This window comes from Lissotriton helveticus, chromosome 3_1, assembly GCF_964261635.1.
Source record: "Lissotriton helveticus chromosome 3_1, aLisHel1.1, whole genome shotgun sequence".
NCBI classification, from domain to species: domain Eukaryota; kingdom Metazoa; phylum Chordata; class Amphibia; order Caudata; family Salamandridae; genus Lissotriton; species Lissotriton helveticus.
This window is the reverse complement of record NC_136061.1, coordinates 2,064,302,978-2,064,308,977: the sequence shown is the minus strand read 5'-3', so window position 1 is coordinate 2,064,308,977 and position 6,000 is coordinate 2,064,302,978.

Genomic DNA, 6,000 nt, shown 5'->3' with positions numbered 1-6,000 from the left:
ATGAAACGATGATGTATGAAAGGAGAAGTGTGAGGGCATAAAGACATCGCAAGTATTTAAATGATTTTGTTGGTTATTAAGTTGCTTACTGGTTTTCGATAAAGATGTGTAATTGTAAACGTTTATTAACATTTATTGTTAATCTTCTCCTGTCATCTATATTGTTTGCACTGTCTTGTACTTTTATGGATACAATGTTTATCCGAATAAAGTTTATGAACTGAACTGAACTAAGGATGTGGGGTACGCTGTCTTCCAGTCAAGGAAAAATGCAGTACGTCAAATGTTGTTGATATTTTATGTAACCTTGCCAGTTGTTTAACATGTTTGCCTAGATGGTGTTTTTTTTTTTACCAATTTAATGTAAGGGAGAGAAGTGTGATGGCATAGATTTCTCTTAGTGATATGTCATATCAACTTTTGAACCATGTGTGTTGATTCAACCTGTTGGGTTAGTTGGAGATGCTGGTTGCATAGATGGGATAATTAATAAAGTGCTCTTACAAAATTCCACATTGTGTGGTGTGAATTCAGGTGGAACCTGGCACTGAAGCATCCCCAAAGGCCACACTTGCAAAGGAGGAAATGGGGTCCCATATACAACCTGGACATCTCACTGCAGTCACTCACTGGACTTGCCTGTAGGTGGATTTCTGCCAACCTTTGAAATGCAGACCTTATTGTCACCTGTAAAGTAAGACAGACTGCTAAAAAAGCTGGTCTACCTTTCACTAATGAGCTACCTGTAAGCCAGGCATGAGTTTGTGGCTGCCCTGGAGGCAGTGCATTTTCTGTAGTAGATCTGCTACAGGTAAAGTTGTGGCACTGACCAGGACAGTGCTCCCTTTGCATAATATGGCCCGTGGAATTCAGGAAGGTGGTAGTCCAAATTCTTCTACATCAGGCGATTCAGCACCATATCCACCCAAAACTCACTTTTAGTATGGTGGGCATGAACAGTCCGCTCTCACTCCCCTTATGCCCATTTTACACATACATAAAGTAATATGATTGAAGCACTTTGATATGAGCAAGATGCTGTTTCTCACTCAAAACATGAAAACTTGCAAAATAAGTCGCACTTCCATCTAACACCCTCCCAACCATACTCAAGCTTTGTCAGCTTAAGTGTTCAATCTCTCCACTACACAGAGGCCAAGTACATATAACGTAAGAGCAACACTCAAGAGTACCAACCAAGTGCTATCTATTAAATCAAATACCACAAGACAGCAGTCCTTCTAAAATGTGATCTTTTTAATTCTTTAACATGAGAAAATATAAAACATGCAGGAAAAAGAAGAAAAGGAAGAGCAGTTAGAAAAGGACGGAGCACAAGGGAATGACAAAGAATGGATACATGATAATCGACGGTATACCTGTGTCTTCTCTTTCAGTGGTATTCGAAACTTGGAAAGAAAGCAAACAGGAAAGGAAGATAAACACTGCCCGCCATGATAACCCGTTACATGATTACATTCCTGCTGTGTTTGAAGTTCAAAGGTCCCTACAAATCTACCTCAAATGTATGGAATCTCTAGTTAGTTGCGTGTCCTTCAGAAACATAGAAAACCTTCACCTTTAAGTCGATCTTGTCTCCAGTTTACGGCGAAAACAGAAAAATGCCGCAAGAGTTAACGTTTCAATCTGAGATTTCAAGAGCATTTATATAAAAAAAAGTAGTCGTGAAATAGAAAGCAGAAGATCAAAACATTGAATAACCTATAATTTCGGTCTCTTAAAAAGTAATGATGAATTGTGATTGTTAACTGGGCTGACATGTTTCGAGTGATGCGGGGATAATTATGGAGCAGGGTTTTCTTCCTCTTCGGCCGACGTATGAGGGAGTTTCAGACAGCCTTTCATTGCTTTCACATATGCCACAAACAAAAGCAACGACGAAGGTGATCAGAATAAGAGCAGACGAGGAGGACGCAATCCGCGTACTGTGCCAAACTTCATAGATCTACTCTGACAAAGACGACCAAATCAAGTGGTATAACAAAGAGCAAAGCGTGCCAGGCCTGCCACTGTGGAAGGCCAATTGAGGATTCTGAGGGTGTGAATTAGGTCATGCAGACAAACATTTGATGCTAAAACGAGGAATATTCATTTATGACAGTAATTTATAGACTCCAGGTACACAGTGGGGATTGCTGGCTTTCGGCCCTTCGTACACGATTATGAGTGGCCTCCTAATATTGATGGGGGAGGTCAGTGGTAATAATGGTATAATGTAACATGATACCACTGAAGGATGTGACAAAGAGCCTGCAAGTTTCCCGAATCTCACAGATATTTATTGGCCTTTGGCTGAAAAGGCCTTCATGAAAGACTGCCCCCCTCCCCTTTAGAGGATGAGGGGGTGGGGTGGGGGGGCTCTGCTGCACCCCCGAGGATCTCTTTACTGTCAAACAGAGGTCCCAACTGCTGAATTCAGCTGACATTTCCGTGTGAACGTCCCTGGGAAAAAGAGGAGTTACTGGGGAATGGGATCTAAGCTTATTGATACCCCCATTTCTTAGTGGATTCCCAAAGTTCAACTAACTCATAATGGGAATGTGTTCCCCATTCCCGGAGTTGGCAGTTTCTCCAGGCTTCCAATTAAAGCCCTGGTGACCCTACCACAATGTTGCTGCTCTTGCGTTTCAGAGAGAGAAGGGATATCCAGAAAGAAACTGACTCTTTAAAGGACCCTTCCCCCCACAACGCTCACCTGACATGACATCATGCAGTAACTTCTCCACTAGTGAGAAGTGAGCAGTGTGGATAGCGCACATCGATGTGCTTGCTGTCTCGAAACGGGTCTCTATCAGGCTGTTTTGCGCCCTGGCACTTTTTTCCGGACTGCAGTCCGGGAAAAAAACGGACCGGCTGTGCCACGGCTCAAAACAAAACCCGATAGAGACCCGTTTCGAGGCCCCCTTTAAAAAACTGCAGGTGCTAAGACCCCTTGAGCCCTGGGCCCATTATCATTACTGCTCCTAATCAAGTACTTAGTGGTGCAAATAGATGATCCTTGAATACTACTGTGTTTACCTAGTGGGCTCAATGTTCCTGTAAAGAGAACGATGTGCGATTAACACATTACACTGTTAGATATTTTACAATGTAGACATATTGCAATGCCCATTTGCGTGCATTAAGGTTACAAGCTGATCGTTCATGCTTTTTAAATCATTATAGAAATGCATGTCTTGAAAATCTGGATGCTTTTAAAACTACCTATTGGTTAGGAGGTCAATAGTATTGAAAAATGGAAACCCTAATCCACGATAAAGACACAAGGCATTAGAAACAATACTTTTTAGCTCGAGGAACATTGGAACAAAGCATATACCCCCGTTACTGATTGATTGGACCTTTTCAATTTTGAACTGTAGCTTGTCTCAGTTTCAGGTGCCTAGTGAATAGGGAATCCAAAGTGTAGGTTATGAGAGAGCAACGTTTATTGGCAAGTGATGAATGAACATGGCATTTTAATTCATAAGAAATTGATTCATTAAAGCGCTGCCATTTTGATTACCTGTTTTTGAAGATATGGGCCATCACCTTGAGGCAGACTGTGACTTGTTGTCATGCGAATAAGCTTAAAACAACAAAATCACTAGTCTTCCATGAGGGGGTGCCCTGCTTTCACTGGCTTTTTGCAGAACTATCTGAATCAAGCAGAATGAAGTGCAGAATTCCAGAGGGCTAACTTGTTAGACATTTCAAGCAGGAAGGCAGTCGCAATGCTCCAAATTACTTAAAAATGAGGGGCTGCTTTTTATTAAATCATATATTTTGACAAAGCTTTGATCATGTCTAGACGTTGCCTGTTTTGCAACGAACTTAGCTTTTTTGTTCTGAAAAACTGAACCGCATAGCATAAAAATGATAATTTTTCGTCACATAAACACAAAATGTCCTGGAAAAACAATAGCAGGAGTAATCAAGAAATGGTGGTATTTTCAGCAGGTAATGGTGGTGTATCTTTTCCTATCTCAAGGACAATTTCAAACAAGCAGTCTAATATGCAACAATGAACACAAGGTGAAACTGTTTTATGCCCTGTCAGTTTTGGCAGACAAAGAACGTGATAAATGGGAAAGTAATGTGATGTGAGTACTGTAAAGGGATACCTTCCATCACAATCAAAAGTTGGAGTGGTTTGTAATTGTATAATGGGAAAGGTGGCACAACCCTTGCCCTGGCCCGAAATTACATTACTCATGGCCTTTGACTTGGAAGTGGCGTCACACATGGACCTTGAACCGGAAGTGACATTTAGCCCCCCCCCAGCAGTAATGTCGTACACAGAGCCCCATTCAAAAGTGCCATTACCAGACCCCCTACAACCCCCCCCCCCCCCGGCCCAGTTGTGATGTTACAAATGGACCCTTGTTCCAGGGGCACAGGTAGCACTTGATCCCATGTCGTTTGGTTCTACAATGAAAGACTACACCCCAATAAAACTACTGCTCCATTAAGTGTACTACTGGACTGTACATTGCCATGTTTCACTACACTGTAATCGTAATGTTCTCTAGTAGGGTGAGCCAGAACAGAAAAAAGGTCTCGGCAAGGAATCACAGTCATCTTCATGCACATAGAATGGTACCCAGAAGTTTTACCTCCTTCTACTCAACCCCATAAATCTCCCACATTAGAACCTTTGAGGTAGTAGAAATGTGGAAAACAAAAAAACATGTTTCGATTGCACCCAAATTGAGCGAATCTGTGCCATGGTGAAGAATGAAATTCCTGAAAATTAAGGAACAATGTCTTTCTCAGAGCAGTGAGCTCACAAGAGAATGTGCTTGCGTGTTTTGTATTGTCTTCTTCATCCTCAACATCTGGTAACCTGGTGACTGAAAAAGATAACAACAAAAATGTAACAATTAAAAATACGCATGTTTGGGACCAGAACCATACAACAGTAAAGTTTCAGACATCATTCAGAAAGCTAAATGGTTCATAAAGAAGAAAATTAGTGCCCTGGAGTTGAGAAAATCAATATCCCTTCTAGAACAGAAGAGATTTTAGGTGCTGCTAGTGCTTTCACTTTATAAATTGATAGAATAATGGAGTTTACAGAGCACTGAAAGGTAATTTAGATTTTTCATCGCCAGTGTCAGGACAATGGTGCCGAAAGCTTTTGTGTCACACATGGTGTCACACAATCCAATATCATCTCTTCAATGCCTGTGGGTTTTAAAGCTGCATAAATCATATAAACAAAAATACTAATTTAAAATGTAATTGTTTCTGTGCACCTAAAACATATTTTAATAAAGCAAAGAACTCTGAACGCGTGTACAGCAGCTGTTTTGGAATTGTTTTTATTTTATTTGACGAAAAAAACATTCAATGATGGCGGTTAACGTGGTGGCTGCAGGGGCAAGTGCGTGCTGGTGGGGGTAATCATTTATTAAGAGGGAAGAGGGTCCCAAAGGAAGGGGTAGGTGCAGTGGAAAACAGAGATGGGGAGTAAACAGTACCTCATGCACTGCCATCCAAGGTTCTGATATCTGTAGTGGAATGATGCAACTAACCCATTGAAAACAAGGTAAGACTAATGCACCTGGGTAGGAACACAGCAGAAAAGAGAGGAAAGCCATCAAATTAGCAACAGAAAACCGATATAGACAAGAAAATCGGTAAATACTGAGCAAGGGGTGGACATAGAGCTCACTCTAACTCTGCATTTGATATTATAATAGTGTTTGCCATCAGACACCTAATGCCGTCCTTAGCTGAGACTTAATATGGCCAAGAAAGGAAAGGATTTTTTTCAGTCCGTCTAAATACTTTTCAACACTTTGAATGTTTGAAAAATACCCCCAAGAGTTCAGCATGTACAATTACATGTTGTGGTGTGAATGGCTATGTGGTGCACGTGTATCCTATTGCAACCCAAGAAAAGAAGCATTGGTGTTTCTCGGTGTGTCAGTAAAAAAGATCACAAGGTAAGAGAAGGCAAGAGAATACCAGTTTTGATTGAAATGTGTTTGTTAG